The following is a 13910-nucleotide window of genomic DNA, read 5'->3' as shown; positions in this document are numbered from 1 at the left end:
TTTTTTTTTTTTATATTTTATTAACTGGATTACATGTATTTGTCTAATGTATAATTATTGTCAGTTACATGCTTTTTACCTGTATTATTAATTTACATGTAATTTAACAATGCTGAGACTAATCAGTGCAAATTCATAATTTTCAATTGATATCAAATTAAGGGCATCAGGGAATGTTGTAGGATTGTGTGTGTTTGATGTCTGTCTGTGAATGTTTTAGGTGCTTTTTGATGCTGATTAATTATTGCACCATTTTTTAAATTGATTTTTTTTTAGGTTCATGGTGATACAGGTTAACTTTGAGGTTCATGCAGATAGTGTTTAAAACTATCAGTCAGGAAAAACAAACTCATTTGAACACAGCTTGAGTCTTCATATATAAAATGATGGCAGTACTTTTAATATGTAAGTTGAATTTTCTAAAGCTTCTTTGTGTGTATGTGTGTGTGTGCGGGAGGAGGGGGGGGGGGTGTTAAAGCTTAATAAATGTAGATTTCAAATGAATATTTGAGCAATGAAAGTGAACATCAAACTAATCTGTACATGTATGCTATATATTTTACAGCTAATATGTTTTAAAGAGAATTTCAAAACAGTTACATTCATAGTGTTGTGTATGATAAAATATTAAGATTAAAAAATATAAGAGTTGAAATTTCTTTAATATTTGTCAGTCAGAATGAGAGACTTGTAAGGAAATTCAAAACTTTCAAAGTTCTCTTTCATTTTCCTACAAATTACAAAATGGTTACCATGGAAACAAAACATTTTCTGTAGACTATTTATTTGATCTGCTCATGCAAGTATTTTTGTTATTTTATAGTTAAAATGAATATTTTAGTTCTAATTTCAACTTTAATTAAAAGTACGGGAAAAGTAACACTACATGTGTAATAAGCAATCCATTATTATGATGTCATTATGACGTCATAGATGAGTGACCTTGCATTGGCGTAAAAATTGCTTTGAAACAGATGAATGTTTACAAGAATATAAGGGCTTATAATTTCTTTATTCCTATACCAATTTTCCTGAATGATGCATCAATGGACAGGAAATAATCAGTACTTTCTATTTTTACTACTTTCGGGGTATTTGTAAACTTAATTTTTTTGTCAATCATGGAGAAATAATGAATTCAAGGGTGAGGGATATAAAATTTTGTGCAAAAATGCATTGATTTTTTAAAATAAGAGAAATGGACCCGTATGAGTGCTTGATTATGATTTTGCTTGATGTATTTAAAATTATGAAAGAGAATAAAAATGGTATAAGTACATTAATAGGCTAACCGATGACTTAAAATTTGGGTGCAGTTGAGGCTAGATGGAAGCATTTTAAAAGAATTTTGCATATAGAACTGTGCATGCTGTAAAATCTTTATTAATGATTGAATTTTCCTGAAATTTGGCATAATGTCACTACATAGTCTGTAGTATGACTTATGATGTTAAATGTTGTAAAATCCAGAAAATTCTTTTCAATATGTGAAGCCTATTGGTAAGAGAAAATTCTCATAGATCTTTACTTTGTTTTGAACTCGGTGTTTACTATCATTTCCAATTGTTTAAATTTATGAAAGAAGCAAATTTTAATTTGTTTATACATATTTTGAAACAAATCGATTTGTTAATACCCCTCCCCCCCCCCCCTTTAGGAACAGACAGCTTATGCGCATATCTCCCATTGTGTACACATGTAGCATGTAAATTAAATGTATCGATTCTATACAATTTATTAATTCCGAGCCATTAATAGATATTTAGAAAAGGAACAATTATTTTAGAAGTACATCCACCACTATTGATTATCATCAATACACAAAAGTTCAGAAATGAGGTCGGAATCAGTATTCAGTGAAGTTCAAGGTCAAAGTGAAAGTAGAATGGCAATAAGTTATCAACACTGCTTAGTGCAGCTATGCTACCTAATGCAGAGTCTTGCAGTATGTAGGTGATATGCATTTGTCATTTTATGAAAGAGGTAAAGAAAAAAGAGGTTTCCATGCTTTATTACAATATTTGTAAATGAAAACTTTTATTTTCATGGAATAGAATTACATGAACGAGGAGATACATGTGCATTTTTTCAAAGAAGTCGGTCAGGCTACAGTTGTGTAGAAGTTAAGCAGTGTGTGTGTGAACATGCACACTAACATTTTTTTTTTTTATATTTTATTAACTGGATTACATGTATTTGTCTAATGTATAATTATTGTCAGTTACATGCTTTTTACCTGTATTATTAATTTACATGTAATTTAACAATGCTGAGACTAATCAGTGCAAATTCATAATTTTCAATTGATATCAAATTAAGGGCATCAGGGAATGTTGTAGGATTGTGTGTGTTTGATGTCTGTCTGTGAATGTTTTAGGTGCTTTTTGATGCTGATTAATTATTGCACCATTTTTTAAATTGATTTTTTTTTAGGTTCATGGTGATACAGGTTAACTTTGAGGTTCATGCAGATGGTGTTTAAAACTATCAGTCAGGAAAAACAAACTCATTTGAACACAGCTTGAGTCTTCATATATAAAATGATGGCAGTACTTTTAATATGTAAGTTGAATTTTCTAAAGCTTCTTTGTGTGTATGTGTGTGTGTGCGGGAGGAGGGGGGGGGTGTTAAAGCTTAATAAATGTAGATTTCAAATGAATATTTGAGCAATGAAAGTGAACATCAAACTAATCTGTACATGTATGCTATATATTTTACAGCTAATATGTTTTAAAGAGAATTTCAAAACAGTTACATTCATAGTGTTGTGTATGATAAAATATTAAGATTAAAAAATATAAGAGTTGAAATTTCTTTAATATTTGTCAGTCAGAATGAGAGACTTGTAAGGAAATTCAAAACTTTCAAAGTTCTCTTTCATTTTCCTACAAATTACAAAATGGTTACCATGGAAACAAAACATTTTCTGTAGACTATTTATTTGATCTGCTCATGCAAGTATTTTTGTTATTTTATAGTTAAAATGAATATTTTAGTTCTAATTTCAACTTTAATTAAAAGTACGGGAAAAGTAACACTACATGTGTAATAAGCAATCCATTATTATGATGTCATTATGACGTCATAGATGAGTGACCTTGCATTGGCGTAAAAATTGCTTTGAAACAGATGAATGTTTACAAGAATATAAGGGCTTATAATTTCTTTATTCCTATACCAATTTTCCTGAATGATGCATCAATGGACAGGAAATAATCAGTACTTTCTATTTTTACTACTTTCGGGGTATTTGTAAACTTAATTTTTTTGTCAATCATGGAGAAATAATGAATTCAAGGGTGAGGGATATAAAATTTTGTGCAAAAATGCATTGATTTTTTAAAATAAGAGAAATGGACCCGTATGAGTGCTTGATTATGATTTTGCTTGATGTATTTAAAATTATGAAAGAGAATAAAAATGGTATAAGTACATTAATAGGCTAACCGATGACTTAAAATTTGGGTGCAGTTGAGGCTAGATGGAAGCATTTTAAAAGAATTTTGCATATAGAACTGTGCATGCTGTAAAATCTTTATTAATGATTGAATTTTCCTGAAATTTGGCATAATGTCACTACATAGTCTGTAGTATGACTTATGATGTTAAATGTTGTAAAATCCAGAAAATTCTTTTCAATATGTGAAGCCTATTGGTAAGAGAAAATTCTCATAGATCTTTACTTTGTTTTGAACTCGGTGTTTACTATCATTTCCAATTGTTTAAATTTATGAAAGAAGCAAATTTTAATTTGTTTATACATATTTTGAAACAAATCGATTTGTTAATACCCCTCCCCCCCCCCCCTTTAGGAACAGACAGCTTATGCGCATATCTCCCATTGTGTACACATGTAGCATGTAAATTAAATGTATCGATTCTATACAATTTATTAATTCCGAGCCATTAATAGATATTTAGAAAAGGAACAATTATTTTAGAAGTACATCCACCACTATTGATTATCATCAATACACAAAAGTTCAGAAATGAGGTCGGAATCAGTATTCAGTGAAGTTCAAGGTCAAAGTGAAAGTAGAATGGCAATAAGTTATCAACACTGCTTAGTGCAGCTATGCTACCTAATGCAGAGTCTTGCAGTATGTAGGTGATATGCATTTGTCATTTTATGAAAGAGGTAAAGAAAAAAGAGGTTTCCATGCTTTATTACAATATTTGTAAATGAAAACTTTTATTTTCATGGAATAGAATTACATGAACGAGGAGATACATGTGCATTTTTTCAAAGAAGTCGGTCAGGCTACAGTTGTGTAGAAGTTAAGCAGTGTGTGTGTGAACATGCACACTAACATTTTTTTTTTTTATATTTTATTAACTGGATTACATGTATTTGTCTAATGTATAATTATTGTCAGTTACATGCTTTTTACCTGTATTATTAATTTACATGTAATTTAACAATGCTGAGACTAATCAGTGCAAATTCATAATTTTCAATTGATATCAAATTAAGGGCATCAGGGAATGTTGTAGGATTGTGTGTGTTTGATGTCTGTCTGTGAATGTTTTAGGTGCTTTTTGATGCTGATTAATTATTGCACCATTTTTTAAATTGATTTTTTTTTAGGTTCATGGTGATACAGGTTAACTTTGAGGTTCATGCAGATGGTGTTTAAAACTATCAGTCAGGAAAAACAAACTCATTTGAACACAGCTTGAGTCTTCATATATAAAATGATGGCAGTACTTTTAATATGTAAGTTGAATTTTCTAAAGCTTCTTTGTGTGTATGTGTGTGTGTGCGGGAGGAGGGGGGGGGGGGTGTTAAAGCTTAATAAATGTAGATTTCAAATGAATATTTGAGCAATGAAAGTGAACATCAAACTAATCTGTACATGTATGCTATATATTTTACAGCTAATATGTTTTAAAGAGAATTTCAAAACAGTTACATTCATAGTGTTGTGTATGATAAAATATTAAGATTAAAAAATATAAGAGTTGAAATTTCTTTAATATTTGTCAGTCAGAATGAGAGACTTGTAAGGAAATTCAAAACTTTCAAAGTTCTCTTTCATTTTCCTACAAATTACAAAATGGTTACCATGGAAACAAAACATTTTCTGTAGACTATTTATTTGATCTGCTCATGCAAGTATTTTTGTTATTTTATAGTTAAAATGAATATTTTAGTTCTAATTTCAACTTTAATTAAAAGTACGGGAAAAGTAACACTACATGTGTAATAAGCAATCCATTATTATGATGTCATTATGACGTCATAGATGAGTGACCTTGCATTGGCGTAAAAATTGCTTTGAAACAGATGAATGTTTACAAGAATATAAGGGCTTATAATTTCTTTATTCCTATACCAATTTTCCTGAATGATGCATCAATGGACAGGAAATAATCAGTACTTTCTATTTTTACTACTTTCGGGGTATTTGTAAACTTAATTTTTTTGTCAATCATGGAGAAATAATGAATTCAAGGGTGAGGGATATAAAATTTTGTGCAAAAATGCATTGATTTTTTAAAATAAGAGAAATGGACCCGTATGAGTGCTTGATTATGATTTTGCTTGATGTATTTAAAATTATGAAAGAGAATAAAAATGGTATAAGTACATTAATAGGCTAACCGATGACTTAAAATTTGGGTGCAGTTGAGGCTAGATGGAAGCATTTTAAAAGAATTTTGCATATAGAACTGTGCATGCTGTAAAATCTTTATTAATGATTGAATTTTCCTGAAATTTGGCATAATGTCACTACATAGTCTGTAGTATGACTTATGATGTTAAATGTTGTAAAATCCAGAAAATTCTTTTCAATATGTGAAGCCTATTGGTAAGAGAAAATTCTCATAGATCTTTACTTTGTTTTGAACTCGGTGTTTACTATCATTTCCAATTGTTTAAATTTATGAAAGAAGCAAATTTTAATTTGTTTATACATATTTTGAAACAAATCGATTTGTTAATACCCCTCCCCCCCCCCCCTTTAGGAACAGACAGCTTATGCGCATATCTCCCATTGTGTACACATGTAGCATGTAAATTAAATGTATCGATTCTATACAATTTATTAATTCCGAGCCATTAATAGATATTTAGAAAAGGAACAATTATTTTAGAAGTACATCCACCACTATTGATTATCATCAATACACAAAAGTTCAGAAATGAGGTCGGAATCAGTATTCAGTGAAGTTCAAGGTCAAAGTGAAAGTAGAATGGCAATAAGTTATCAACACTGCTTAGTGCAGCTATGCTACCTAATGCAGAGTCTTGCAGTATGTAGGTGATATGCATTTGTCATTTTATGAAAGAGGTAAAGAAAAAAGAGGTTTCCATGCTTTATTACAATATTTGTAAATGAAAACTTTTATTTTCATGGAATAGAATTACATGAACGAGGAGATACATGTGCATTTTTTCAAAGAAGTCGGTCAGGCTACAGTTGTGTAGAAGTTAAGCAGTGTGTGTGTGAACATGCACACTAACATTTTTTTTTTTTATATTTTATTAACTGGATTACATGTATTTGTCTAATGTATAATTATTGTCAGTTACATGCTTTTTACCTGTATTATTAATTTACATGTAATTTAACAATGCTGAGACTAATCAGTGCAAATTCATAATTTTCAATTGATATCAAATTAAGGGCATCAGGGAATGTTGTAGGATTGTGTGTGTTTGATGTCTGTCTGTGAATGTTTTAGGTGCTTTTTGATGCTGATTAATTATTGCACCATTTTTTAAATTGATTTTTTTTTAGGTTCATGGTGATACAGGTTAACTTTGAGGTTCATGCAGATGGTGTTTAAAACTATCAGTCAGGAAAAACAAACTCATTTGAACACAGCTTGAGTCTTCATATATAAAATGATGGCAGTACTTTTAATATGTAAGTTGAATTTTCTAAAGCTTCTTTGTGTGTATGTGTGTGTGTGCGGGAGGAGGGGGGGGGGGGTGTTAAAGCTTAATAAATGTAGATTTCAAATGAATATTTGAGCAATGAAAGTGAACATCAAACTAATCTGTACATGTATGCTATATATTTTACAGCTAATATGTTTTAAAGAGAATTTCAAAACAGTTACATTCATAGTGTTGTGTATGATAAAATATTAAGATTAAAAAATATAAGAGTTGAAATTTCTTTAATATTTGTCAGTCAGAATGAGAGACTTGTAAGGAAATTCAAAACTTTCAAAGTTCTCTTTCATTTTCCTACAAATTACAAAATGGTTACCATGGAAACAAAACATTTTCTGTAGACTATTTATTTGATCTGCTCATGCAAGTATTTTTGTTATTTTATAGTTAAAATGAATATTTTAGTTCTAATTTCAACTTTAATTAAAAGTACGGGAAAAGTAACACTACATGTGTAATAAGCAATCCATTATTATGATGTCATTATGACGTCATAGATGAGTGACCTTGCATTGGCGTAAAAATTGCTTTGAAACAGATGAATGTTTACAAGAATATAAGGGCTTATAATTTCTTTATTCCTATACCAATTTTCCTGAATGATGCATCAATGGACAGGAAATAATCAGTACTTTCTATTTTTACTACTTTCGGGGTATTTGTAAACTTAATTTTTTTGTCAATCATGGAGAAATAATGAATTCAAGGGTGAGGGATATAAAATTTTGTGCAAAAATGCATTGATTTTTTAAAATAAGAGAAATGGACCCGTATGAGTGCTTGATTATGATTTTGCTTGATGTATTTAAAATTATGAAAGAGAATAAAAATGGTATAAGTACATTAATAGGCTAACCGATGACTTAAAATTTGGGTGCAGTTGAGGCTAGATGGAAGCATTTTAAAAGAATTTTGCATATAGAACTGTGCATGCTGTAAAATCTTTATTAATGATTGAATTTTCCTGAAATTTGGCATAATGTCACTACATAGTCTGTAGTATGACTTATGATGTTAAATGTTGTAAAATCCAGAAAATTCTTTTCATATTGGGTACATACCTCTAATTATTTTTAGAATCGGTAGGAGAAGAAAGTAGTGCAGAAAAAAATTACAAGTTCTTTAATTTGCAGACCTGAGTAAAAAAAAACTGTGATAAGGTATTAAACTGAGCCTCATACTTGTTGATAAGGAGTATGTTCCCTTGCAAAAAAGCTTGGCAGATGTAATTTATCAAGAAGATCAGCAGAATTATTTTATGTATTATAACACCAGTGAGAAGTCTTGAAATCCCCTACTTTCACTTTCATTTTCAGAGGTTAACGCAGACAGACGCATTTTGCCGGAAAACGAATCTGACATGCCACCTCGAGATTTTAACCAAGAAAAGACAACTTGATGTGCTTTGATTTGAGGGGTCACTCAATGCTGAACGAAAATTAGGGACATTGCTATGTGAAGAAATGTTAACATTGCCGCCTATGGGAAAACAATTAGTGGGCTGTACCCAATATGTGAAGCCTATTGGTAAGAGAAAATTCTCATAGATCTTTACTTTGTTTTGAACTCGGTGTTTACTATCATTTCCAATTGTTTAAATTTATGAAAGAAGCAAATTTTAATTTGTTTATACATATTTTGAAACAAATCGATTTGTTAATACCCCTCCCCCCCCCCCCCCTTTAGGAACAGACAGCTTATGCGCATATCTCCCATTGTGTACACATGTAGCATGTAAATTAAATGTATCGATTCTATACAATTTATTAATTCCGAGCCATTAATAGATATTTAGAAAAGGAACAATTATTTTAGAAGTACATCCACCACTATTGATTATCATCAATACACAAAAGTTCAGAAATGAGGTCGGAATCAGTATTCAGTGAAGTTCAAGGTCAAAGTGAAAGTAGAATGGCAATAAGTTATCAACACTGCTTAGTGCAGCTATGCTACCTAATGCAGAGTCTTGCAGTATGTAGGTGATATGCATTTGTCATTTTATGAAAGAGGTAAAGAAAAAAGAGGTTTCCATGCTTTATTACAATATTTGTAAATGAAAACTTTTATTTTCATGGAATAGAATTACATGAACGAGGAGATACATGTGCATTTTTTCAAAGAAGTCGGTCAGGCTACAGTTGTGTAGAAGTTAAGCAGTGTGTGTGTGAACATGCACACTAACATTTTTTTTTTTTTTATATTTTATTAACTGGATTACATGTATTTGTCTAATGTATAATTATTGTCAGTTACATGCTTTTTACCTGTATTATTAATTTACATGTAATTTAACAATGCTGAGACTAATCAGTGCAAATTCATAATTTTCAATTGATATCAAATTAAGGGCATCAGGGAATGTTGTAGGATTGTGTGTGTTTGATGTCTGTCTGTGAATGTTTTAGGTGCTTTTTGATGCTGATTAATTATTGCACCATTTTTTAAATTGATTTTTTTTTAGGTTCATGGTGATACAGGTTAACTTTGAGGTTCATGCAGATGGTGTTTAAAACTATCAGTCAGGAAAAACAAACTCATTTGAACACAGCTTGAGTCTTCATATATAAAATGATGGCAGTACTTTTAATATGTAAGTTGAATTTTCTAAAGCTTCTTTGTGTGTATGTGTGTGTGTGCGGGAGGAGGGGGGGGGGGTGTTAAAGCTTAATAAATGTAGATTTCAAATGAATATTTGAGCAATGAAAGTGAACATCAAACTAATCTGTACATGTATGCTATATATTTTACAGCTAATATGTTTTAAAGAGAATTTCAAAACAGTTACATTCATAGTGTTGTGTATGATAAAATATTAAGATTAAAAAATATAAGAGTTGAAATTTCTTTAATATTTGTCAGTCAGAATGAGAGACTTGTAAGGAAATTCAAAACTTTCAAAGTTCTCTTTCATTTTCCTACAAATTACAAAATGGTTACCATGGAAACAAAACATTTTCTGTAGACTATTTATTTGATCTGCTCATGCAAGTATTTTTGTTATTTTATAGTTAAAATGAATATTTTAGTTCTAATTTCAACTTTAATTAAAAGTACGGGAAAAGTAACACTACATGTGTAATAAGCAATCCATTATTATGATGTCATTATGACGTCATAGATGAGTGACCTTGCATTGGCGTAAAAATTGCTTTGAAACAGATGAATGTTTACAAGAATATAAGGGCTTATAATTTCTTTATTCCTATACCAATTTTCCTGAATGATGCATCAATGGACAGGAAATAATCAGTACTTTCTATTTTTACTACTTTCGGGGTATTTGTAAACTTAATTTTTTTGTCAATCATGGAGAAATAATGAATTCAAGGGTGAGGGATATAAAATTTTGTGCAAAAATGCATTGATTTTTTAAAATAAGAGAAATGGACCCGTATGAGTGCTTGATTATGATTTTGCTTGATGTATTTAAAATTATGAAAGAGAATAAAAATGGTATAAGTACATTAATAGGCTAACCGATGACTTAAAATTTGGGTGCAGTTGAGGCTAGATGGAAGCATTTTAAAAGAATTTTGCATATAGAACTGTGCATGCTGTAAAATCTTTATTAATGATTGAATTTTCCTGAAATTTGGCATAATGTCACTACATAGTCTGTAGTATGACTTATGATGTTAAATGTTGTAAAATCCAGAAAATTCTTTTCATATTGGGTACATACCTCTAATTATTTTTAGAATCGGTAGGAGAAGAAAGTAGTGCAGAAAAAATTACAAGTTCTTTAATTTGCAGACCTGAGTAAAAAAAAACTGTGATAAGGTATTAAACTGAGCCTCATACTTGTTGATAAGGAGTATGTTCCCTTGCAAAAAAGCTTGGCAGATGTAATTTATCAAGAAGATCAGCAGAATTATTTTATGTATTATAACACCAGTGAGAAGTCTTGAAATCCCCTACTTTCACTTTCATTTTCAGAGGTTAACGCAGACAGACGCATTTTGCCGGAAAACGAATCTGACATGCCACCTCGAGATTTTAACCAAGAAAAGACAACTTGATGTGCTTTGATTTGAGGGGTCACTCAATGCTGAACGAAAATTAGGGACATTGCTATGTGAAGAAATGTTAACATTGCCGCCTATGGGAAAACAATTAGTGGGCTGTACCCAATATGTGAAGCCTATTGGTAAGAGAAAATTCTCATAGATCTTTACTTTGTTTTGAACTCGGTGTTTACTATCATTTCCAATTGTTTAAATTTATGAAAGAAGCAAATTTTAATTTGTTTATACATATTTTGAAACAAATCGATTTGTTAATACCCCTCCCCCCCCCCCCTTTAGGAACAGACAGCTTATGCGCATATCTCCCATTGTGTACACATGTAGCATGTAAATTAAATGTATCGATTCTATACAATATATTAATTCCGAGCCATTAATAGATATTTAGAAAAGGAACAATTATTTTAGAAGTACATCCACCACTATTGATTATCATCAATACACAAAAGTTCAGAAATGAGGTCGGAATCAGTATTCAGTGAAGTTCAAGGTCAAAGTGAAAGTAGAATGGCAATAAGTTATCAACACTGCTTAGTGCAGCTATGCTACCTAATGCAGAGTCTTGCAGTATGTAGGTGATATGCATTTGTCATTTTATGAAAGAGGTAAAGAAAAAAGAGGTTTCCATGCTTTATTACAATATTTGTAAATGAAAACTTTTATTTTCATGGAATAGAATTACATGAACGAGGAGATACATGTGCATTTTTTCAAAGAAGTCGGTCAGGCTACAGTTGTGTAGAAGTTAAGCAGTGTGTGTGTGAACATGCACACTAACATTTTTTTTTTTTTTTATATTTTATTAACTGGATTACATGTATTTGTCTAATGTATAATTATTGTCAGTTACATGCTTTTTACCTGTATTATTAATTTACATGTAATTTAACAATGCTGAGACTAATCAGTGCAAATTCATAATTTTCAATTGATATCAAATTAAGGGCATCAGGGAATGTTGTAGGATTGTGTGTGTTTGATGTCTGTCTGTGAATGTTTTAGGTGCTTTTTGATGCTGATTAATTATTGCACCATTTTTTAAATTGATTTTTTTTTAGGTTCATGGTGATACAGGTTAACTTTGAGGTTCATGCAGATGGTGTTTAAAACTATCAGTCAGGAAAAACAAACTCATTTGAACACAGCTTGAGTCTTCATATATAAAATGATGGCAGTACTTTTAATATGTAAGTTGAATTTTCTAAAGCTTCTTTGTGTGTATGTGTGTGTGTGCGGGAGGAGGGGGGGGGGGGTGTTAAAGCTTAATAAATGTAGATTTCAAATGAATATTTGAGCAATGAAAGTGAACATCAAACTAATCTGTACATGTATGCTATATATTTTACAGCTAATATGTTTTAAAGAGAATTTCAAAACAGTTACATTCATAGTGTTGTGTATGATAAAATATTAAGATTAAAAAATATAAGAGTTGAAATTTCTTTAATATTTGTCAGTCAGAATGAGAGACTTGTAAGGAAATTCAAAACTTTCAAAGTTCTCTTTCATTTTCCTACAAATTACAAAATGGTTACCATGGAAACAAAACATTTTCTGTAGACTATTTATTTGATCTGCTCATGCAAGTATTTTTGTTATTTTATAGTTAAAATGAATATTTTAGTTCTAATTTCAACTTTAATTAAAAGTACGGGAAAAGTAACACTACATGTGTAATAAGCAATCCATTATTATGATGTCATTATGACGTCATAGATGAGTGACCTTGCATTGGCGTAAAAATTGCTTTGAAACAGATGAATGTTTACAAGAATATAAGGGCTTATAATTTCTTTATTCCTATACCAATTTTCCTGAATGATGCATCAATGGACAGGAAATAATCAGTACTTTCTATTTTTACTACTTTCGGGGTATTTGTAAACTTAATTTTTTTGTCAATCATGGAGAAATAATGAATTCAAGGGTGAGGGATATAAAATTTTGTGCAAAAATGCATTGATTTTTTAAAATAAGAGAAATGGACCCGTATGAGTGCTTGATTATGATTTTGCTTGATGTATTTAAAATTATGAAAGAGAATAAAAATGGTATAAGTACATTAATAGGCTAACCGATGACTTAAAATTTGGGTGCAGTTGAGGCTAGATGGAAGCATTTTAAAAGAATTTTGCATATAGAACTGTGCATGCTGTAAAATCTTTATTAATGATTGAATTTTCCTGAAATTTGGCATAATGTCACTACATAGTCTGTAGTATGACTTATGATGTTAAATGTTGTAAAATCCAGAAAATTCTTTTCATATTGGGTACATACCTCTAATTATTTTTAGAATCGGTAGGAGAAGAAAGTAGTGCAGAAAAAATTACAAGTTCTTTAATTTGCAGACCTGAGTAAAAAAAAACTGTGATAAGGTATTAAACTGAGCCTCATACTTGTTGATAAGGAGTATGTTCCCTTGCAAAAAAGCTTGGCAGATGTAATTTATCAAGAAGATCAGCAGAATTATTTTATGTATTATAACACCAGTGAGAAGTCTTGAAATCCCCTACTTTCACTTTCATTTTCAGAGGTTAACGCAGACAGACGCATTTTGCCGGAAAACGAATCTGACATGCCACCTCGAGATTTTAACCAAGAAAAGACAACTTGATGTGCTTTGATTTGAGGGGTCACTCAATGCTGAACGAAAATTAGGGACATTGCTATGTGAAGAAATGTTAACATTGCCGCCTATGGGAAAACAATTAGTGGGCTGTACCCAATATGTGAAGCCTATTGGTAAGAGAAAATTCTCATAGATCTTTACTTTGTTTTGAACTCGGTGTTTACTATCATTTCCAATTGTTTAAATTTATGAAAGAAGCAAATTTTAATTTGTTTATACATATTTTGAAACAAATCGATTTGTTAATACCCCTCCCCCCCCCCCCTTTAGGAACAGACAGCTTATGCGCATATCTCCCATTGTGTACACATGTAGCATGTAAATTAAATGTATCGATTCTATA

The 13910-nt window shown here is 30.6% G+C and overlaps 1 long non-coding RNA gene across 2 annotated transcripts; it reads left to right on the top strand.

Moving 5' to 3' along the window:
• The first annotated feature begins 318 nt into the window (after window positions 1-318).
• Window positions 319-13638, top strand: LOC133195971 (uncharacterized). Of its 2 annotated transcripts, XR_009722257.1 has the most exons (7): window positions 319-405; window positions 2434-2562; window positions 4589-4717; window positions 6747-6875; window positions 9372-9500; window positions 11994-12122; window positions 13470-13638. It is a non-coding gene; the product is annotated as an uncharacterized LOC133195971 (long non-coding RNA). The 2 variants fall into 2 exon arrangements; XR_009722258.1 differs by lacking the exons at window positions 11994-12122; window positions 13470-13638 and adding an exon at window positions 10847-11015.
• Window positions 13639-13910: the final 272 nt, after the last annotated feature.

Source organism: Saccostrea echinata, unplaced genomic scaffold (assembly GCF_033153115.1).
Source record: "Saccostrea echinata isolate AGI-Se365-2 ecotype Australia unplaced genomic scaffold, CSIRO_AGI_Sech_v1 ptg000029l, whole genome shotgun sequence".
NCBI lineage: Eukaryota > Metazoa > Mollusca > Bivalvia > Ostreida > Ostreidae > Saccostrea > Saccostrea echinata.
This window is presented reverse-complemented; position numbering and strand designations above follow the sequence as displayed.